The 24,383-nt window shown below is 44.0% G+C and overlaps 1 protein-coding gene across 4 annotated transcripts in view; it reads right to left on the bottom strand.

Moving 5' to 3' along the window:
* Positions 1–24,383, bottom strand: part of MNAT1 (MNAT1, CDK activating kinase assembly factor) — a 126,541-nt gene that overhangs the window by 4,482 nt on the left and 97,676 nt on the right. The window lies entirely within an intron of this gene.

Here is a 24,383-nt window from a genome sequence, read left to right on the forward strand (position 1 = left end):
CCTCCGGCGTCCGCGGCGCCGTCCCTGGGCCTCGCAGGCCCCTCCGCGCCTCCTCCCGTCCTGCTGTGCCGGCGCGAGGGAAGGGAAGTGCGACAAATGCAAGAAAGCCGCTCCGCGGTGGTGCGAACTCGTGAAGTCTAACGGAGAAGATGAGGCTTGAGAAAGGTCCCTTTTGTAACGGTTCTTAACCTGGAAGGAGAAAACCGGAGGCTCTTACAGGACGCTTCCCTCGAAAAGGCTGTTGGGAAAACCCAGTCCGCGAGTGCCGACRCCGGGCACCAACACCATCCCTCCGATCCCAGGCCCACGGGGCACTCCGAGACCAGGGCAAATTAAATCGTCGGGTCTTTTCAGCAGGAACCAAGCAATCGTCGTTACGTAGTCGCCACCAGGGACGAGGGGCAGGATCAGCGAATGAACGGTACAACCTCAGCCCGCATCCTCGGGGAAGAACGGACACGGACGCGATCAAGCGGCCACCGCAGAGCCGGAGGCAAGCTCTGCGCCCTGCCCGGAGCATGTGTACGCGGCCACGGCCACGGCCGACCCGCCGCTGCCTCCGCGGTGCCCCTGCCTCGCTCGAGGCAAAGCGGGAGCRAGGTAACGGAGCAAAGCGCTTCACGAGCAGGAGAACTCATTACAGGATTTCTGCCTCGCAGATCTTCTGCCCATCCTTCCCTGTTAGCTCCTGCTCCCCRACGTTGGTCACGAGACCTCATCAGGCACAAAGAGGCACGTCTGGGGTTTTACTGGGGGGGGGGGGGGGGAAGGGGCAGGGAGGGCTCATCTGGAATGTATCACTTTTGAGAAAACCAAGCTAGAAAAACCCATGCAACCGACAGACCAAAAATCCTATAGTACCTCCCTCCCTCCCTCTCTCCCCCCAACCAAAACCCCCTTATGTATCAGTGCGGGGGGTTATTTCACACAATTTTCCCCCACCAACCCCAGACAAATACACCCCCCCAGTATTTCTGGATATGCATTACTGGGGGCACAAGTGCAGGATGGGGTATTTGGCATACAGATTTTCATTTGTTCGATTTGTTAGATATTTTATGGGGGTGAAGGAAAGAAAAATCACTCACAAGTTGTTTGACCAAAAAAAAAAAGCTAAGTAGTTCTATTCCACTGAACAGATTTGCTGCTTGTCTGATTATCCTCAGTATCCAAGAGAGAAAGTAATGGGGCAGACATTAGATCTGGGAAATATTCCAGATTCATCATTTAAATAATAAATACTGGTTGCATGAAAGCAAGCAAAATACTCCAGTCTGGAAAATTGTGTAAAACATTAGTAACGCAGTAGCGTGCGCTGCATTCCTGAATCTTTCTGAATGTTTTCATCAGCTTTACCAAGTCTCTAAGATAAGCTACCAGCGCCTTATGCAGAGTATCCGTTCAGAGGCTGGGTCTTAGCAGATGAAAGATGCAGGCTTATCTAGAAATAAGATTCATAAGAAACTGGGTTTTCTCTGGTCTGTTCTTCTTTGAGGATGCGTAGTCTGGGTTACTCTACAGCCCCTTAGCAGGTAAAAACTCAGCTCTAAGCAACTCCATTTTGTTTGAACCAGTTCAACGATACAGTCAGTCCATGCAGCCAAAGCAGAATTTGTTTATAAAATGAGCCAAGTTCACTGTTGTTCTTCATTAAATAGCCCTGGGAAATTCATTCAGCAACAGGCCTTTGCTAGGTGTTATTCAAATACAGTGCGGCTATCCCCATCTCAGAGACTTTAACGTCTACGTTAAGACAAAAACGCACCACAAAGCCACTCCACAAAGGAAGAGTGCCCAGAATAGCAATACATCCTTCCATAGACTAGCTATAAGCCCCGTGCAAAGTCCCTGAAAGTCAAAAAGCAGTCTTTTCATCTACTTTTAACAGATGCTCTTTGGGCACTATCATCATAACCAGATCTTTAAAAACAAACAAACAAGTTATTATGGGTGTCACAACCTCCTGCTTGGCCACCAGCCAGCACAGCCTGTTCCAACATATTATGCAACTTTAACACAACTATAAATTTAAGAAAGGATCCTCACAAGCCCGACGCGATACCTTCTGCAGCCTTTGTTCCAAGTGCTGGAGAAGACAGATGGGCCTTGTACCAGGCCCCCAGGTCACAGCTCCCAGCCTTAAGGTAGCAGGGCTCACTACCACCAGCTTCTCTTCTCCTTGGCCCTCCAGGACAACAAGGACTAAATGGGAGAAACCTGATTTAGAGTTGTACTGGAAAAAATCTTTTCCCTGGAAAGGATTAGGTCCATGGCTGTCTCAAGAGGTCATTTTGGTTCTTAAATGTGACTTAACAATTTGAATTACTCAGTTTAAAAATGACCAGGAAATCAATGAAATGGGCAAAAAATTAGAGCAATGGGTGGGGTTGCAGCAAGCACTGGCCAACAGGCAGGCAGCTACCTGCTGCAATAGCTGAGGGGGTTCTTTTGTTTCGCTGTTTTTTCCCCCTTTTAAGTGTCTCTGGGTAGCTCTGAGTACACACTTGCAGCAATCAGTGTGAAGGTCAAAAAACCGCTAAGCATGCTGAGGTCCTAACGTGACAGATCCCAAGGCAGACAGAAAAGAAAATATTTGTAACCAGACACGTTGCCCGATAGCCTTGCAGCAGGACAAGACCAAAGAGAGCCCATACAGCAGTGGCACAAGGCAAAGTCAATCTAAACACCCCAATGGCGTTTTGGTTACAGAAACAATTTCCAGAAGACAACAGAGAGCTACGATAAATACCACCCTCCAAACCTGAAAGCCCCAGTAAGACTTCCATCCCATTTGCAGGCAGCGGGACCACCAGTTCAGTGCAGTCCATGGAGACCCTACTCTCCATCCCAAACTCAGGTCATCTCCCTCCCTCCCAGGAGGATATGAATAAGGAGAGAATCCCCAAAAATATCATTGCTGAAAGGTGCTGAAAGGGGTGGTCTCTATCCATCCATCTCTCCCTTGTGCTGGCCCTGATGCTCACCTGATCCCTTTGGTAACAGAGTCAGCTCAGTAAGGCCAGCTTTTATTTATTTGTTTCGACCTGTGCTGGTTTCCTGAGGGCTTAGTGAACTGAAATAGCTCACCGATGTGTCAGATGAGCACTAGACCCCAGCACAAAGGAAGAAGTATTATGGACGCTGCCTTTTCCATGCCATGAATTGGCTCAGCCCATTTAATATAACCATGTCCCAAGAGGTAGCTGCAGACCTATCACTTACTTGGTGTCTTTCAGAGAGCAATGGCTGGAGCTCTTCCCATTCAAACCAGCATGTGGCCAGGTGCAGAAGCCACATTTCTACCACCTATGCCTCAAATACAGAACAAGCAGTAGCGATTCTTGTACTTAGGGGCTGAAGTTGCCACAATTTACTCCTGAAAGCACTGTTTGTATTATGAAAAACCCTCCGGTTCCAGCAAACTTTACCTTTGATGACATTTCAAGAGGCTCGCTTGAATTGATTTGTAAAAAAACCATACCTATACCTAAAGCCAAAGATGACTGGCTGTAGACGCAGACACATGCATCAAAAAGTGAGTTTTAAAGGAAGAACCTGTATTTTTTCCCCTTAGCTTCAGAGGGAAACCTTCCAACTGACTTCTATAAAAAGGAAAAGTTAAAGTCCTCATCTTTCAATAAACTCAAAATCAGATGCCTATTGACTCTAATGGGTCTCCATTTAGAGCATTATATTACAACAAAGATGAAAGAAAAAGCTTCCGAATTGGGAGTGTGAGTTTGCGGCTCCTAGAAGACTTAAAACTAAGAAATAAAAGTCCTAAGTGAAAAACTCTGTTCTACCAGAAATAACTGTTCCCAGCAGAGGAGCCAAAAAACCCAACCCCCCAAATCATTAAAAGAAATCTAGGACCTGTATTGATTCTTTTTAGCCTCCTCCACATGTTTTTTTTTCCAAATAGTGATTTGCTTCAAATGCTGTGAGTCTCTCTGGGCAGGAGTACACATAAACTGCGTGCGGTGAAACAAAGTCCTTTTTAAAAAACAAAATAAAATGGGTCTGCCACAGCCCATCTCCGCTGACATGCAGCAGCACAAGAGATCTGCTACCGGACACTGAAGGAGCAAAAGGAAAGCGCAGGAAAGTATTATTAGCCAGGAAACAGCTGTTCTCTGATAAAGCCCATTTCGACTCCAAAGGCAGAAAGCAGGTTGGGGATGCTGAGTTACGTTTCCCTCTCTTCTTCCGTTCCTTTCCTCCCTTTGGTCGAAGGGCAAACGTTTCAGATCGCGGCAGTGCAAGCGGCAGAGCGCCCGCGGGCAGCGTCGCTGCAGCAGGGTCTCCGAGCTCCTCGCTCCCACTCAGAAACAGCAGCTTTGCTACTTACCATGCAGCTACTGCAGAGGCCAATAAAAAAAATCTCTGTAGTGCTTAATGTAAAAACCAAGGCATTTTGATGTTTCACATAAACCGTTCCCTCTTCTAATGGTGAAACACAGGCATAAACCGTAAGAGATATCTAATTACCTATATTGGAGATTTTATTACAAATTACCTATGACATTGGTGAGCACAGCTGTGAATCTTGCAGTARAAATATCTTTAAATTCAAAGTCAAAGAAGCCATCCGCATCAGASTTCAAGACATGAAAGCAGAGGGGAACGGGGTGGGGGGAGAGAACAGAATCAGATTTTCCCACATTACTTWCCCTGAAAACTTCCCCTTTTTGTCAGGAAATCCAGACTCCAGAGACCGAACCTTTTCCCTGAAAAGCTACCGTATTGGGGGATGGAATAGAGGACATTTTCTTGCAACAGCTATTCCTAGAAGAGATCTTCAGTGCTAGTAAGTAAATGCATCATGCAAAAAACTGCTCTTCTGCTACAAAAAGATTGAAAGGAGGAAAAGTTTTAGGCAGCASCTGGTCTCCAGCATTTTTATATCACTGCAATTCTACTGAGGCGCTAATTTTTAAAGARATGCAGCCACGTTTATTTAACACACAAATAAAACCTTCACCCTTTGGAGCAACCGAGAAGCAAATGCTGTCGCCTAAAGGTAAGGTTTAAGTATGGAGAAACGAATATGAAAGAGGATGGATAAATGTCTTCTGGCCCCCAGAATCTATCTGATACAATTTTAAAAGAAGTGGAGGTTTTAAAGCATAAAGACAGGAAACTAATGATGAAAAAGGTTTTATTAAATAAAGGCAGCTTTGTACCGTCGTGGCTTAACGTGCATTTCCTACGCTTTCTACGCTGCAGGCTGGTGCACATGCGGCAGGTACACAGGCAGAAACAGAGGTTTCTGTAGACACTGCCCTCACGGCTATTTTTGGACACCTCCAGTCCCACCGCGTGGTCTTATCCAAGCAGGCTGCAGCCTTGATATAATTATTTCATGTGGTGTGAACTATGGATTTGGAGCACACAACCACCCTAGCCGATATACACTGACCGATTCCCATCTCCCATGGAAATGCAAATCCACCTACACCTGTAGGCAATATGTTTAAAACATTAACAAGTCAAATAAACCTCTTTTTCCACTGAGGAATTACGCAAGCTAGGGTTTTACATTCAGCAAGAATTCACCTGTGTAAATCCAGAGCATGTCTGAGACACGTTTCATGCTTCATGTGAGCGCAGAATTCGCCGTGGGTGTCTGCATATTTACTTGGATAATAATCAAATGCTGCATTTAATCAAGTCCCCCTAACATTCGACTGGAGAGCACCACTTACAGACCGTAACTCAGTTTTAACCCTAGAAAATGTAAACACCAGTGCAAGTGCGCAGCCATTCCCCGTCTTCGCGGTAGATTCAGTTATTTTTGCTAACGCAAGGAATCTTGAAAGCACTTTCCAAAGTTGAAGCAATGAGAGAGGTCACATTGCTGAAGTTAAAAAACCCTGAAGCCCCCAGAGTACACCGTAACACCAAGGGTCCAACTCTGAAGCGGGGAGCTCCGTTCCCGGCGGGTGCAAGCGGGTGCAAGCGGGCCCAGCTCCCCAGGTCGCCGTGCCGCCGCGCTCAGAAATCATGACAACGCTTTTTTGAAAGTTCTGCCTGTTTTGGCAAGCAACCGCATGTTTCAAAATAAAAACGGGAAACGGAAAGCAGAACCTGCACGCACGTCAAATCTTTGCAAAGAGGAAAACGATAGGTTTCCCGATTCCGTGACTTTCTTTAAAGGATATGCTGTCTTTTCTTTCTTTAATCGTTTGGGGGCTTCCTCACATCCCACTTTCCTCCCCATAACAAATTTAGCCATTTTCAATGGCTCCATACACGTCAGTCAAGAACCAGCACTGATTATGCCGTGTAAACAGCTTGCGGCTCGCTGCTCCCTGCAGACCTTGGCACCACGCTCTCCTCCAGGCGTTCCCGATGCCGTCTCCAAAATACACAGAACCACTACTATTTGGACGAAGGCTTTCCCCGCCCGCTTCAAACTCAAAGGATTGCTGCTTAAACGCTTTCCCAAAGAGCTGCTGGAGTTAATTATCCTCGCAGGCTCAGCTGGCAACAAAAGGTTAATGTTTATTTCTAGAAACGGTAATCTCGCTCGCGGGAAGCCTTCCTTGGGCRCAAGTCGCTTCCGCAACTCGTGCCTCCGCGGCGCGAGGGCCGAGAAGCGCCCGCGGACGCGTGGGGCACCTGGCCCACCATTTGTCATCTCRCCGAGGTCGCCGGCCAGCTGCCTGTCCTCTCAGCACCCGGCCGCGCCACGGCAGCCAAGGCATTCTGCCTCGCTCACATTTCCAGGTCCGAACTTCCAGATGCAGTAAATCAATCGCCCATCGCCGAAACTCCCGAAGCAACTGCAAGCAAGCGCTTTGACACCCTTGAGCAGCCTCGCCGCGTCACAAGGACACTGCAGTCCTAGCTGGAATCCGGCAAAGCGCTCGCTCCGCAGGACTCGGATACATTACACGTTAGAGGACTGCAGAACGGCAGCTACATTTAGTCTATGACTAAATCAGGCTTCACTTGTGCTTGTCCCTGAAAAGAATGTCATTGAGCGCAAGGGCCTTTTCTCAGCTATAATTTCATAGCTCTTTTTCAGCGACTAGTAACGACCATTAAGCGGTCATTTTGGCAACTGCAGAGTGGCTTTCTGTTTAACACGTGGTGGAAGTGTTTTGGCTTGCCTTGATCTTCCAGTTTTTCATTATTCTTCCTGCCCTCCAACTTGGTGCTTCCTCTTGCACGCTATGTTTAGGACAAAGCTCACCAGAATATATTTAAATAATTATTATTACTCTGAGGAAGCTAACCATTGTTCCCTAACTTTCTACCCGAGTAAGGATTGCTTTCATGATCTGTCTTTTTTTTTTTTTTAGGACAGGGCAAGTTCAGTCTTAAGGACACTAGTACGTCCTTCTCCACTGCTTGGGGAATATTTTCATGGGTTCAACTCCTGGCATACAATCGCCCTCCTGTAGACAAAAGACAAACCTTTTATTCTGAAAGAAAGTTCTTTTGGGGCACATGAATTCTCCTTTTAGGATAAAAATTCCCTACTGTTCCTCACTCCGCTTTTTTCTCTGACTTCCTCGCACCCCACCGTGTACCATAAATCCTCCAGAGCRCAGCAAGGAATCCATACTGATGAACCAGGTCTTTGAGCAAGTTAACATGAAAGAGATTCCTCTTGAGCCGGCTTGCATGTAAATTATGCAGCTCCGGAGAAAACGGAGCCCTTTCCGCACAGAGCGCTCGGCCAGGGACACCTACAGAAAGAGGACGGAGACGCACAGAGACTGTTCTCCCTCTTGTACACAACGCTTTGCTGGGTATGCAGTTCTGTGGCAAGAGACCACAGAGACGGTCAGCGCTTTACCACGAGTCCAGAGGACGGGACAGCCTGCTGCAAGCGGAGAGGAGACATTTCTGACCACGCGGAAGGGCTGAACGGCTCCAGCAGCTCGGCCATCATCTCCCCTCCTCCCCTAAGTAAAAATCTAAGTCTAAGTAAAATATACAACTTGAGAAAAATCTTACATGAATGCTGCTATTTCTTTATTATAATCATTATTGGCATTAATAGTAAGAACTCGGTCTGATTAGGGCCAAGGCTGAGAAACGGACTGGCCAGCACACTTTGTCCGCCTTGAAGGGCTGCGTTTTAGTCCCGGCAGGGGAGGGCAGAGCCCCGGGTGACCCGGGTGCCAGGCTCCCCTAGCTGACCTCCCAAATTTATCTGTCCTACTGCCCCATGCTGAAATGCTGTGGTGGGCCACCACTCTTGGCATGAAAGAAGAGATGAGGCTGGAGTTGAAAGGGAAAGAACCRTCTCCTCTTCTGCCCCCATAAAGGGCAGAGCGCGAGAAAATGACACAGGAAACGTGTTTACCCCAGCCACAGAATTTACCCCCAAGTCACCTCTGATGGGAAAAAAAAAATCATTTGAACAAAGAAAAAATAAAATGTGCATGACCCGAGCTTTGAAAATGCCGTTGCTCCAGGTCAGCTGGTTTGTTCCATTAGCACTGTGGCGCAGCAGCCTCCACGCTGACATGGAGCAGGGATTAATCCACGTTGCATGCTAATTCCAGTTTAATACGACTCAAACAAATAGCAAAAAAATGCATGTGAATTTCTAGAGGAGTTTTTCTAACCTCTGATACCGATCAGATAAGTAAGCAGCCAAACCCAATAATTATCTTGGATGAACAACTACAAGCTCCAGAGCAAGTTAAAAAGAACCCAAAGTTATTTTCTTTAGGCAGTATTTGAAGAGCATAAATGTTGAAAGCAAAAAGATTGCAGCTTGAATGACGCTATTTAAAGAAGATGAGAGTGTTCGGGTCAAAACAAGGTGAAAAAAACAGCCTGCCTGGTATCACAGCTGACTAAGGCTCGGATGCATCAGGCCCTCCGCTTCCCCAGGTGCCGGTTGCTGCTGCCGAGGTCAGCGTTTCGGCCCAATGCTGAGGATCGAGTTTACAGCTCTCAGCCATGCTGGCGTTGCTCCTTGCCAAGGCCTGGAGGAGGCGGGAGGAAGAAGAGGGAGGAAGGCTGGAGGTAGGAGCGAGGGGTTATCCTCAAAACCCCTCCCGGGCTGGGAATTAGAAGCATCTGCGTAAGTCACATGCACCTTTTCGGCTGAGCTCTCGCAAATGGCAACCTGCGAAGGGACCAGTAAGCCCCAGCCAGTATCACCCAGCAAAGGCAGCTCGCAGGAATGGGAGGCAGGAGGGGAAAGAGCTGCTCTGTTCTCTGGGAATGACTCTTATAGGGGAGAGAAGAAGAAAAAAAAAAAAAAAATCCTTCAATTCAAAACAGTTTCCTCCTATCTGTCAACATATGGTAGGAGCTATTACTCTTTGGCTTAAATCTAAAGCATCATTAAGGCTATTTTTCTATTTTAACAGTTTGAYGTTTCTATTGTGAAATCTGGGTGTAATTCTCCGGATTTTATTGGCCTTCTCTATTGCGCCCTGGTGGAATTTCTAGAGGGGAAAAAGCAGTGATGATGGGAGATTTCCATGTTGCTCTTCTACGACGACAATGATTTAAGTGTTTAAAGGAACCATTTTTTATTTTATATAATTTCTGTTGAATTAATTTCTATTCTCTGCAACTCCTTTCAGTCCAATACAATTTCCTGAGCCAGCAGGAGGACACACAGTGTGCTGAGTTAGGCTGAATCCATTAGTTTCACCTGGAGGAGAAAAGTGCTAACAAAGTTATTACACCGGAGCAATATTCAGAATTACTGAAATTCTCCATGGATGATTTGCGTAACGATTTGACCCACCTTGCAAACTGCATCCTCCACAAATACATCTGAAGAGATTGTCCGTATCGACTGAATCGACTCTGAAAGCCTCTGATGCAGAAGCTGCATCTCTAAATGGTCACAGAGCACCTGGCAACGGGGGGCAGGGGAGAGACGCTAACCAGGTATGATTAATAAATAATGACACTTATTAAATTATCTGGTGATACCCTGCTGAGGAAAGAACGCGCATTAACACTAGGTGGCAGAAGGCTCTGTCGCATTGGAGACACCTGCAAACACAGAGACTCACAGGCCCAGATTTAAGCTTGATAGCCAGAATTATAACTAGAAGAATGAATGAAAAATTTTGTTTGCTTTAAAATGTTTTTCCTTTGCTTTTCTAAAATCTGCTCAGACGCCTTAAGTGCAGATCATTTCACTGTTTAAAAGAGTGTTGGCTATCCGTTCATCTGAGTACACCTTTTGAACTTGAACTTTTAATCACATTTTATCCAACTCAAGTGAAATTCTGTATGTGACAGCTGGCTCCATTAAGCTTTTGTTTAAATTAAAAAAAAAAGGTATACTCCAAAGAAATGGCCATTAGGAGAAATACACAATAAAAACGTACACAGCTAGTTACCTTGAAAGATAGCTTGAAGCCAGACTTGAGTACTACAGCGAGCACACCTCTGCAGCGTGAAAACCCAGCAATATAACCCAAACCCATTCAACCTGCTCAAGAGACACTGTGGAGGGGGTCTCCCCAGAACGGCAGATGCTCGTTCACAGGGAAGCATTTTCAGGAGATCCTGCTGCCTGTAGCTATATGTAAATCATCCATGGTGTAATTGGTTTCTTCTGTTTTTACATATTTAACCTTTGAAAAATGCTTACGCTCAATTTCCTTCTACTCTAGCCACTATTTTCCCTCTCTCTTTCCATTGACTCTTCTTTCAAATTCTCTCTCATCTAGTCTAAATCAAATTAAAATCAGGAAACAAAAAGTTTAGTTTCTAGTAAAAAAGGCAAGTGATGAAATAACAGCGACCACAACTGAACGGCAGTACACGAAGAAGAATTTACTGTGGGCTCCAGCAACCTGGATAAAGAAGAAAGCAAATACCAATGTGAGATGTAAGGAGGAAGCTTTAAACAAGGAAAGAAAAAGTGGAAGACGGGCAATGCCTTGATGCTGAAAAACAAATGTGGGGGCGAGAATGACATGCTATTCCCTTAGACAAATAAGTTAGAACTGGCAGCAAAGATTTCTTCCAGATCACTGCATCTCCACTGCCTTTGCGTTTGCCAGCCAGCGAGTTACCAGCTTTGCAGCACGCGAGGCTTCGGTTCTGCATGTGTGACTTGTGCCGGTGAAGAGCTCCAGAGCACCGCAGTGGGCTGTTTTGCACCTCTAGCCGTGGAGGCTCTTTGTGTTTAAATATAGTCTATTTTATCATTCACAGTTGTCAGCAGTGGAAATTGTCATCTAAGCAGCAAAAGATGCTGTTTGAAGAAAGAGGAGGGAGCGGGTAGAAAGTAAAAATTACTTTGGCTGTGACGACGCATCTGACTGCCCATTGGAGAGTGAAGGAGCAAGCCACCCATTGCAAACTGCTGTCTGAGATTCAGAAAAATCAATAGTAGGTAGGAAAACCGACTTGCCAAGGCTACAGCCACCGCCAGCAGATTATTAATGCATCTGTCTGCATTCTTTAATGTTTCCTAAGAAGCAACTATGTTAACTGAAAAGGTGCGATGTGTCACCAGCCCTTCTCTTCTCTCCTCTTCATTTTCCTTCTATATTAAAACCTTGGCTACCAAAGAAAACAATCACGTTTCACCTCATCTTTTCCCAGCTTTTCTGAAGTTCAGTTCCTGCTCCATACCAATATATACAGTCTAAGTACTATGCCTGACAAGCTGTTTGACAACCCTGAGTTGCACATCTATTTTACTCCCAGAGCTTTGGAGTTGGTAGGGCTTAGAGGGGAAATGGAGGCCAATGAAAATAAACACAGACAATATCAATGAATTCTTTAGAAACACACAGGACAAGCAAAATGAAACATTGCGAGCTTTTGCCCACAATTAGAATTCAGCACATCTCGCAGGCTGAGCGCTCTGGCTGGGATCCAGAAAGACACTTAAGCACATGTCTTATTTTAAGCATGTGAGCAGTCTCATTGATTTTTCACTCATGCCAGTAAGAATATTCAATGTGCTTAAAGTTAAGCACATTGTTAAGTGCCTTCCTGGATCAAGGCCAGCCTATTCAGCCCCTTGCACGAGTTAGACTACAGAATATTTACCATTATTTTAACTTTTCAAGACTTTTCTTTGAGAAGAAGTTTTAGGGGGCATGGAAATGCTTCATTCATTATTACATGAGGAAATGCTATTTTACRGCAACCTTCAGGGAACATGTATTCCTCTCCTTCCCGCATCTTCTAAAGCAGTAGCTGGAAGGATAAAGACACACAAGCAAACACACTGATAAAGTAGTTTTGAAAAGCAAGCCAGCAGTCTATTACTGATCTGGAAAGCAAAACTAGCCCCATAGTGAAAAGCAGACAGACATATTAATTTTTGGTGAAAACTAATGAAGTCCTTTGCCAATATCCCATTCCAATATCACGTCCCAAACAGCAACTTTGAAAAAGAAACTAATTGTTGACTGAAATTAATTATCAAAAGAAGCACGTATTCAATCACGTTTTTTCCTTCTTCCTTTTACATTCAGAGCTGAACACAAAACTCAAGGAAAGACCTGTCAGTGCTGCATCAAGATTAACTTATCACATCAGAACACTTTATAGAAATCAAAGGCACAAACACACGCTGTTGGGTTTTGCTACTAAGAAGAAAATGCCACTCACTTTGCTACCGACAAGACAGCTAGATTAATTATCTGGCTGGCTTTATCCAAGTTCAGTATCGTACCCTGAATGAGAACCAGAGAAAAGTGCTTAACAGCATAAGAAAAACTGTCCTGGGTCAGACCAATGGTCCCTCTAGCCCAGTCATCCATCTCCAAGAGTGGAAAAGGGAGAGCGTGGGAGCCTGACCACTTCACTGAGACCAGCAGGACAATATGACAATTTGCTCCTATTTTATAAGCAGATGTATCTTTTATTTCAGTACTTGTTTCTTCTTGGAATATTTAAACTCAGTAGGGAAAGTATATAACTGAAAGTGCGATATATGAACAAAAAGTCAATTTAAAACCAGATTCTCTCTTCAAAACCTCAGGCTGACTCACAGCTGTATTACTCATGCTTTACACAAATGCAACTGCACTGATTTCACATTAGCAAGCCCACAATTGATGGTGACTCAAGCCTCATGGTGTCTAAGTTACAGTTTAGAAACTGATGGACTATCTCCATAGACTACCACTGGGACCTCTTCAGAAAGTAACCAAGAAGATAAATCTAGCCTGCTGAAAAACAGATATTTTTAAAATGGATTCTGGTTTAGGAGTTCTCAATTTGAAAAAAATACTCTCCCTTTTATATATAGGTATATTTTACATATGTTAAGGCTGAGATTATTCAATGAAGTTCTATCAGTTGCGTCAATCAGAGTCAGAGCAGATGGCCATAAAGGTCACAGAATTGCAGAATGGTTGAATTGGAAAGGACATCTAGATATCAGGTAGTCCAACCCCCCCCCAAAAGCGAGGTCAACTAGAACAGGTTGCTTAGGGTCGCATCCAGTCAGGTTTTGAATATCTCCAAGGATGGAGACCTCTCTGGGCAACCTGCTCCAGTGTTCAACCACCCTCACAGTAAGAGCATCTTTTCTTGTGTTTTAATGGCATTTCCTATATTTCAATTTGTCCCCACTGTCTGGGCACCACTGAGAAGAGTCTGGCTGCATCTTCTTTACTCCCTCCCCCAGGTATTTATACCCACCAATAAGATCACCCCAGAGTCTTCTCCAGGCAAAACAGTCCCAGCTCCCTCAGGCTCTCCTCATGTGACAGATGCTCCAGTTCCTTAATCCTCTTTGTGGCCCTTCGCTGGGCTTGCTCCAGTATGTCCATGTCTCTCCCACAGTGGGGAACCCAGCACTGGGCACAGCACTCCAGGTGTGGCCTCACCAGCGCTGAGGAGAGGGGAATCATCACATCCCTCGACCTGCTGGCAACGGTCTTCCTAATGCAGCCCAAAATACTGTTGACCTTCTTTGCCATGAAGGCACATTCCTGGCTCATGCTCAACTTTTCCACCAGGAATGCCATGCCCTTCTCTGCAGAGCTGCTTTCCAGCAGGTCAGCCCCCAGCCAGTACTGGCGCCTGGGGTTGTTCCTGCCCAGGCGCAGGACTTGGCACTTCCCTTTGCTGAACTTCATGAGGTTTCCCTCTGCCCATCTCTCCAGCCTGTTGTGGTCCCCCTGAATGGTGGCACAACCATCTGGTGTTATCAGCCACATTTCCCAGTTTTGCATCGGCTGCAAACTTGCTGAGGGTGCACTCTGTCCCATCATCCAGCTCCTTAATGAAGTGGAACAGTATTGGCCCCAGTATCCACCTCTGTGGTACACCCGCTAGGTCCTGCCCTGCTTTTCAGGTACATTAACACTACTAGCTTGTATTTGTTTAATTAGTTTCCATTTTGAAATTAGAGTAATTAAATGACAGCAATATTTTTAATGTAAACAAGACTTACATTTGTTTCTAAACAAATATTGGTTGGCTTATATCATTATTAAAGTGAATTTTCTTTAAGAAAAACTCCACATATCATGACTTCAGAGAGAAAGATAGACTTTTTTTGGAACTACTTTAATGTATAACTAACCCAAATGATGGACTTGATTATGAAATCATTTCTGTGGACAAAAGTACTCAAGAATTGCACTCTCTCTTGAAGGGACAAGACAGCAAACAAGAAATTTGTAATCTAAAACTGGGATTAGAGCCAGTTAATGATGGAAAAACATTGAATGCTTATGACATAATTACAGTGCTGCAACACTTGCTGCCAGAATTACAAAAAATATTCATAAAATTATGCCCTAAATAGAACGTTGTTTAGCTAAACTGAAAGCACATTCCAAGAAACATGAAACAACAAATTAACCGCGGCTCTGAATCTAAACTATGCATACTAAGCAACTTATTTTATTAAAAGTACATTTAATGGCAGAACAGACTAAGTTGTTTCTCAAAAAATTGATTTTAAAGATAATGAATGCCTGATGTCCAAAAGAGTGTCACAGGAAATTTCATCACTGACTCGTGTAAACTAACCTCAAATTTAACCAAATGCAACTGTGATCAATATCTGCTTTATGAAGCAACAAAACCAGATGCAAGGATGAGAAAAAAGTCAGAATACACAAGCTGAAAGGAATTCTTTGCCACTGAAAGGTCTGAAACAGTTATACTGAGAGGGAGAAGCCAGAAGAATGAACAGTTTTGATAGTATGACCACATTTAGCAAGAGGAGAGTCAAGTGCAGGAGACACAAAAGGGAGCTAGTCTGATCAGTTTTTGTTATTTATATGTTATTTAATACCTTTTAAAGAAGACATCCTCTAGTTTTAGAGGGTTTGGGGCATGCACTGTTCCTCCACACACCTCTGATCATACAGTGCCTAGTACAATGGACTTGCATTGAGTGTGCCTAGAAATTTTGTAAAGCAAGCAACAGCAATAACAACTCCCCCCCCCCAACCACATAAAATACAAACGCAGCCAGATTTATCTGTGTGCTTTTGAAAAAGCCATAAGAGACGATGAGCATTTAGACTCCAGAAGGGCCTGCTATATATAGTAGAGTTGTGCTACCAAAGAAAAGGACATTGAAAACGGATTCTACCTTCACTAGGAAAAAAACTTAAGATAGAGTTTCTTCCAAAAAAAAAAAAAAAAGCTGATCACCCTTGCAGCTCTCATTAATGGCAACCATCCTCAGTCCCGATGAATTAAAGGTTCTAGTCTGCTTGGTTAAAAAAAAAAAGTCATGTCTCATGTCTTCCTAGCCTATAAGAGCATTAACTCGTGCAACAGCTTTTATCTTTGTTGTGCTGCAACACGCGACCACCTGTAATACTCACCGGAGAGAGGGAATGCAGTCCAGTTACCTGATTGCGCTACAGGTGATTTTTAATATATCATATAGACATACACCATTTTAACAGGACTACAGACATCGCCACGCTGGACATGCAAAGCCTTTGGATATAAACGTGTACTTGCGGGAACATGCACGTGCCTGCCCTGCCCATCACTGTGATCTGTCATGCAGCACCACCTCCGAGGGACGTGATACAGCAGAGCAAAAAGTTGCCTCCATCAATCCCTTTACTGTCTTTATCACTTCTTGGAAGTAACATTTCTCAAGAGTTGCAGTGGAAAAACCCACAAACTAAGAACAGGCACCGGGGGAGGAAAGGGTGTCAGACAGAATGGAGAAAACTGAGTTTTATTCTTCAAACAATAACTCCTACCACGAAGCCCTTCTGGCCCATTCTCCATTGACAGGAAATTTCTGTAAAAGAATCATGTGGTGCTGGAACGCAAAATGGCACAGCTTCATATATCAGACCGACTAGAGCTCTGACTAGGGATTAAAGAGCAAAATAAGAAGCTCAGTCCTCTTGCTTTTGCCTTCCAAACACTAAAAACTTAGAATGTGACAGAAAGCTGTTGACTTTGAAGAGGTTTAAAATCACACCAATATGAAGAGAAGGCAAAAGAAGCCGAACAAAAGCTAAAACACACAGAAAAATAAGCAGTCTAGGACTCCATTGCCTCTCAGTGTCTCCCGAAAGCTTGCACCTTTACAAAAACAGGCAGAAAATCCTAGAGGACCACAGAAGGGGCAATGGATTTATGAGCTCTGGGAATCCCAACACAAAGATGCAGTTGATCTAGTTGATTTTCTTATTTTATCCCTGAAAGCTTAAATAAAAAAAATCAAATCAAATCAAAAGAACAGAAAGCACCTACCACAAAAGCACTCTGTCAGTAGTGTCCTTTGGGCATGTTTCTCTCCCCACCTCTGCAAGGTTGTCTGGCATTTGACATAATTGGGAGGAAGAATTTTCTCCCCTGGCTAAGTCAATTACCTTCACTGTATTTGTATAATCTGTCAGAGCCGAATCTGCTCTCTTTCTAGTGCCTGACATAAGCTTCTGCACCTACTTGACAGATCAAACGGGTTTTAAAGAAATTACTGTACTTTGAAGGGAAGTTCCAAGGCTACGGCCTCCTTCTCTGGCTGACTCCGTAACTGAACTTTGACGATGTTGAGCCAAAAAGCTGCAAGACAAGATGTGACTGATTTTTGTATCAGTATGGGATACATTCCCCTAGAATATTAAAATACAGTGCATCTTTATACTTAAGTTTTGCTTCAATGTTTCTGTGCGATTTTCTATTCCCTAAGACAAACTCCTTCAGTCTTAGGTCGTTACCATAAACATCTGTAGAAAATCAAAACAAATAAAGTAATTTGCCTGCCCTGTCCACTTGAACTGCTTAATTTCTCATATTATTGACATATAAAAACTCCTAGCTAAAAGAAATTTCAGAAATAGTGGGGTTCACTGCCTTAACATAGAGCCATAAACAGATAGATGCACTTTTGCGCACACACGTGTGCCGAATGTTATAACCAAGCTTTTTTTCTTTTTTTAAGACTCCATAAAAATATTAGTGCTTTATGCAGCACAGTACAACGTGATGCCATTAGATTACAGGTCATGCAACTCTTTGGTGTTATTAAACCAAGTGCCAGATCTCATCACATTTTATGGTCACTATAACTCAAGTCCAGACTCATTTCCCATTAGCCCGAATTTAATGTTTGTGTTCGTCGTACATCAATGTATAAACCCATCCCCACTAATTAAAGGCAGCAGAGCAGAAAAAGATAACACGTGCAATGTGCTTAATGCATTTCTTCAGTTAAAACATAAATGAATACATAGAAGCATGGAGGGCAGTGAAGGTGTTGAAACAAACTCTGCTATTGAAACGCATTTCCTTGTAATGGGCCGTTGAAAGCAACTGGATCAGTACTTCAGCTCTCGCAGATGGTAACCAGGACCTGGGAGCACTCGCTGGATGCATAACTGGGAAACAACGTCAGGGTCTCTGCGGACCTATACTTTGCAGTTTTTAATCCCAGAGTAGCACAGAAAGAGCATATCACAGAAGAAAAACAGTAGTAGTTTTTTTTTAATTTGGGTCTGGACCTATTCTTAAGTAAAAAGCTAGATTCTACTCACCAAAAACATTCTGACCTTCTGGTGAGAAAAAGGTTTTGGTCAATTAAAATTTCATTATTAACACAATAAAGCTAATAATTTCTCGTGAGCTGGTCAAGCTAGAGCAGTCCATCACGTCTGACAGTTTGCTAATGTGGTTTTAAGTGAAAAGAGCAGAGGACCATATTGATTTCTCTCATCAGTAGGACAAGCACTCCGGTAACTTCACTTTTAAGTAGCTACACAGAAGTATTGTATTATCTGCTACACAAGTGCTAAGGAGATTTTCAAAGACTTAAATGATAGTTTGGCRCACAAATCTACTACAGACTAATGTGATGTTGGCACCCAATCCTCGTTGTGGCCGAGACTTTCTCCTGCTGCAAAGGTTCGATTAGTTAAAGATACCAAAGAGCAAAAAAACACAACAAATGCAGAGCTGACGGTTCTCAGRTCACCTCTGTGATATCCAAAAATACACTGGAGTACATGCACATCCAGTACCAAGCTGACCTGGAATTTCTCTCTCAAATACAGTCCCCCACGCTTTACTATAAGTGCAGTTTTATACAACTTCCCTATAACTGTTCAGAACAATTAAAATTGCAACTATGCAAATTCCTCACTTCTACAAGAAAAGATACATTCCATTGTTTCAAGAGGAAAAAATAAAAAGATTTGGTAAGATTTTAATACGAATGCTATGGGTCATCATCCTCCTGATTTAGCAATCTGTTTACTTCGGAGTTGTCGTCTTTTAATCCCACAACAGTGCAAAAGGTCCCAATCTATGCCCTGTCCATTTAACACGCTGCTGCTGAATATATTCCATACTGACCTATAGATTTATTTAGCCAACACTGGACTCATATTTCTTCCCCCTAAGACCTAAAAGATCTCTCGGTGACTCATCTCAATGAAAAGAAGAGATCAAACAGGCAGGCATTTTTTTCCTTGAAGTACCGCTTTCAGAATATTTTTTGGTGCAGCACCTATGAAAGTGTTTAAACCTGGTTTACACTGATAGATCTCAGAAAATAATTGTAAATGGAGATTCATCATCTGACGAGGTATTTTCCCTGCAGGGATCTCGTTTTATCCCAGTGATATTCAATAACTTTCATCTACAATTTGAAAGAAAATATAAAACCCACTGCTTGTAAAATGTGCAGCTGTCACAAAATCTCAGGGGATGGGAAAATAGATAAATTATTCAGACTAATCTGTAGTACCTACTAATGCTAACTTCTTCCAACTAGAGAGAGCTTAATAGCAAAGGTCATGCAGCTAGGAGCAAAGAACACAGGTCACACAAGACACACCACTACATGAATGAATGAATACTGGAAAGGACTTGGGGATAATGGTGGACAACTTCCAACATGTGAGCTGCAGTTATTTCTGATGCTAAGGAGGTGGAGGCAAACAAAAAATAATATTAAGCAGGGAGGTGAAAAAAACAGAGGATTTACACATGGACTGAAGTTAACCCCAAAGGTATTTGGGTGTTTAACTGTCTTTGAGGATTTGAGTCCATCCGATTTAACAAAAGGCGCCGAGGAATCTGTGATGGGATCAGATCTGATCCGTATCTCTGTGTGGTCAGTCTGCTCCTATGCCTGTGATGCTTCTGCTGCTCTCCAAGCATCTTTCCAGACAGCTTTCTGCCCTTTGTGTTATGTGATATGTTCTTATATACTAACACCATGTTTCCAAAACCTTTCCTCTCTACTGTTATTATCCTAAACTGGTAGGATATTTTTGTGTTACTGTTGTAACATTTAGAGGCCTAGAGTTTATTAAAACTGGTGAGACAGACTCTTCATTCAATTGGTAGCTCTGGAAAATATTACTTTGTCTATTCAGTGTTCAATCTGCTTTTCTGTAGTACATTCTCTGTGCATTAGCTTCCCTCTTCTGGGGCAAAAATTGTGCCTTAACCTGTAGTTGTTAGAACAGTCAGTGCATTGATGGCCTACAGAAACACCTAATAATGCAACAGCAATAACAGCAATGAGTTATTACTTTGTAAATGTTAAATGATATACACATACACACACATACACGTATGTCTCAATAAAACCATTCCAGTAGGAATTAGTTTTTCTGGGTTTTGGGTTTGTCTTACAAAATAATCAGTAAGATTGAGAATAGGACAAAGGCAACTTCTTTAAAGGTCTCCCTTCAACACACTTTTGCTGGATGACAAATTCTCTCTCTCACTAGCACCTAGGTGCACATAAGGGAATATTATATCTCATATATTCAATCAGATCATGGCTGAAGAAGGTACTATATGTACATACAAATGCCTTTTCCCTACTTTGCAGAAACGATGTCCCCACTGAGCATGATTTTGCAACATGCATGGAGCATGCCTCCAAGGGAGGTCCTCTCTTTGATGCCTTAAGTCCTGCCCTCTCTTGGAGGAATCAACGGTACCACTGCAGCTTCCTCAGCACTTTGTAAGGAAGTAGAGGGTTTGGGGGAGCTCTCATTCCCCCTCACCTCCCTCCCCATGTGGTAGCTATTTTTTGGGGGGCATCCAATCCTTCTACCAGAGGAAAAGCAACATTTTTTAAAACATCTCATTAGCAGAAAACGTAATGAATGAGCTTGTATGTGGGCTGGTGAAAAGGGCGGGGGGGGGGGAGGAAAGAGGAGAAAGAGAGAGCAGAGGAGCACACGTCCTCATTTAGATGTCGTTTTCCTATTACTTTAAACAATTTTGCTAAATTTAGCATGCCTTCTGAACCCTTTTGGTTTAGTTTTATTTTTTTAACACTAAAAGTATTTTAAAGTCTCTCCTTTATTTGCATTTCTCGCTTTGCATATTGTTTTTGTTTTCTTAAGGAAACTGGCAGCTGAAATGCTGTTCTAAAAACAAGTCACAAACATTTAGTGGTGTTGCCATTTCAAACACCAGACTCAGCTGAAACTGCTGTGTGGCAAGACTGTGCTGTTTCAGCTGCTGGAGCCCTCAGAAAGGGCAAAAAATGCTGAATAAAAACAAAATATAAATCTTGAATCAACAAAATTCTGGGCTTTGTTGCAAATCACCATCCTTCAACAAAGCCCAAAACACAGGATGCACTATTCTTTGAAAACACCAGTAGCCTATATTACCCCTTTCACCCAGCCGTCCCAGCTTATGTGGTCCCCTCTACCGTAATAACCAAGTAACTTCACGATGCCCGACATTGCTATTTCAAAACAGATATTTCCATTTTGCAAATAATGAACCAAAGTATCAATGGAAAATCAAAGACCAGATCCACAAGGTGCTTAGATGCTTAGCTACCATAGATTTCAGCAAAAATTTGACCTTAGTAGCTTTCCCAAGCTCACACAAAGAAGGCAACATAGTGGTGAAACCAGCTACCTCTCCTGAGGTCTAGACTATAGCCTCTGCTGTAATTACTCGCAATTTCTCCTGTGTAGGGCTACTGGACACATTCTGACATTTGCATTAACCCAAATTACTCTATCAGTACTCTCACTGAAACAAGAAGCACACATGTGCACGAGGAAGGCATGCAAGGGACCCATATATTAGCACTGAAATATCCACATATTTGCTATCCCAGTTCACAACATATTTTTCTGAGGAGATAAATATAGCACTAAAAGAAAAGACATCGATTTTTGTTCTAGGGCCAGATTCTGATCTGAAATTCTCAGGGCAGGCAGCCTGTAAAACCTGCTACCATAGTGCATATGGGCAGTTGATCTTAGCAGATAACTCAAGAAGGTTTTTTAGCAGTGTTTCTGTTGCGAAATAGAGAGAAGTCRACTAGCTGCCAACAGCTCCCAGTAAAGCTCAATACCTAATAACATGGCCAACTATTATTGCCTGATGAACAGCCTGCAGCATTAACACACTGCTTCAGTACTGAAGCTTTGTCTTACAGGTAGCTAYAACCCTTTGCTCCACCTGCAAACAGTCCCTGAACCACGCTGTGCTTACTCCTCAATGGAAGCGCCTACGAGCGCACAGACTTCATCCACTGTGTCACAATGCAGAGGAAAGCGGTATCCACACGCACACTGCCCAAGCATAGAAACACTGTAGGCACTYCTACAGATCTTAGGAGAAGGCAGGGAAGGAGCCAGCATTGCGAACTGGCAGAGTGGGAGCACCGTCTGAAAGAACTCATGAAAACCGTGAAGGAGGCAGTTGCACTGGATCATCACCACCACCATCTCCAAGGTCAGTACCAGCTTGTTAAGACACTACTGACTGCTCAAATGCTTACAGAGTTGGACAGCATCAGTTTTATAGTGTCTTCTGCCAGTGCATGCTTTTCCAAGCAGATTTAAGGGCTGCATAAATTGAGCTAAGAAGTCTATAGGTCACTTCTCAGTGAAAGAGAAGAGAGCAGTTTCACAAAAATAGTAACTTCAGTGAGTGCTTTTGGACAAAAGCCAAGAGATCAAGAGGAAGGATCCTATGGCCTGGACTTCTCTAGACAAAGGAGTAATACCTATTCATGGCTGACTCTTCAAAGTAAGCTCTAATTTACTCACATCTTCTCAAGAATACTTGCTTTCTGTTCTGGTGAGAAAAAAGGAGCATGCGCCTACTTCATGAAATAAGGAAAAAAATAGCAAGATTTTCTTTTCATATTTGAGATTGTTAGCAGACTCTGTGTCTGTGGGACTTTTCATTTCAAAATTAGCTGTGCACTGAAGAGAGCCTGGAACAGCAGAGTTTTTATGCTTCCAAGTTTCGAGATGGCCTCAGAGTCCAGCTCTCCTCTTCTCTCTCATTTCTGGAATACTTTTTGACAGTTAACAGAATCAATGACCACAAAGCAAAGTAGTCTGCCCAATCCATCAGGGCCTAAATGAGAAAAGAGGAGGAGGAGAGAGAGAACCTTCTAATGACAGGAAGGGGAGAAGAGGTGTAGATTTTTTTTGGCTTTATTCATGAGCATTTCCTCATGAATTCTGGGAGAGAGTCAGGAAATAAAGATAGCAGCCAAGATTCACCTTCTGAATCTTTTTAAAGGGGAACTAGACAAAAGAAGTGGTAGCAAATAAAGGAAATGCACAAGTAACCTTTTCTGTGCAAGGCAGATGCTACCTCTGTACACAGAGCTGGCACAAAACCAAGGTACAGAGATTCTTTGAAAAATTCTCAAGTAAATATCAAAAACATGAGTATGCCGATAAAAGCAGTTTTCTAAAGTTGATGGAAAAAGAGTGGGTTGATGTTCCTGAGAAGAGAGGGGCCAAAAAGATTCCCAAGTTTGGGGGAAGGAAGGAAGAGAGAAGAGATGGAGAAACCATTTATCTTGAATCTCAGTAAATGCCAACAGGCTCCAGAGAAGAGAGAAGAGCACCTGCATTGGAGCCAAGAGCCATTTCTGTCCTTCCAGAAAAGCTCACCTGCCATTCTGAAATGAGCACGCAGATGTGCCTGAAATCAAGCCTAGCAGACAACACCAGTAACACCCAAGACTTGGGACCTCCTCTTTTTCAAGGGTTTGCCCTCTTACCCTGTTCTCCCCATCACAGATACATTCATTACTAACATTCAGCATCCCTCCTCACCACAAGCATTTCTCAGATCCCTACCAAGGGGGAAGATCCGGGAACGTCACTTCTCCTCTTTCCCCAGCTCATCCCAGTGCAGCTCCCGCAGCCCGGCCCAGCCGCTGCTGTGCCCTAGCTGGGGAGCCGGCGCTCCCACAGGCAGAGGGAGGCCAGCCTTGCCTGCAAAGCTGGTACAGGATTCGGGAGGCGAGGAATAAGCAATCGCCCTCCACCAGATACAACAGCTGGCTGCCGATGGCCCTGCTCACCTCTCAAGGGGTCATAGTAAATGTTATGCTTCCCGTGTGGTTGCCAAAGAGAAGACGAACTCTTGGGGGGGCAGAGGGGGTAAGGCGAAAAGATGGGCAAGGAAAAACTGAAATACGGAGCGGGTTTTCCAAGGGCTTCTCAAACACCCCCCAGACACGTTCCCTACCTCCACAAGGAAACCTGCCCCAGAAGGAGAAAGCCCGAAGCTCAGGTACGGAGCGGCAACCGCAGGCTGGCAAGCGCGCGAGCCCCCGCCACGCCGGGAGCAGCTCGGGGCAGAAGGCGCTCAGGGCTGCGCACAGGGGCTGCCCCACCTGGCTGCCCTTTGGGTGGTAACACAAACCCTGCTCAGCCACCCTCCTCCTCTCACGTAGCCGCACGCCGCGTCAGCCGTCACCTGCGAGGATGGAAGGGAAGGAAAGAAAAGAGACTGTTTCATTTCTAACGGAAGGTAGTTTTCATGCTTTCCGGTTGCACAGAGGAGCAGCAGGTTGCCAGCGAGCAACCACCACCTGACATCAGTAAGGTTAAGAGCCCAGAAGACGTGCCCGCCTGTAATACCGAGCAGGATCTTTAGTTAGGAGAAGAACAATCTCCCCTCAAGGCAGCGACTGAGTGGATCCCCAAGCAGAAATCCTCTCCCTGCAGCAAATCTGGATT

The sequence above is a fragment of the Apteryx rowi genome, unplaced genomic scaffold (genome assembly GCF_003343035.1).
Source record: "Apteryx rowi isolate R43461 unplaced genomic scaffold, aptRow1 scaffold_78, whole genome shotgun sequence".
Taxonomy (NCBI): Eukaryota; Metazoa; Chordata; class Aves; order Apterygiformes; family Apterygidae; genus Apteryx; species Apteryx rowi.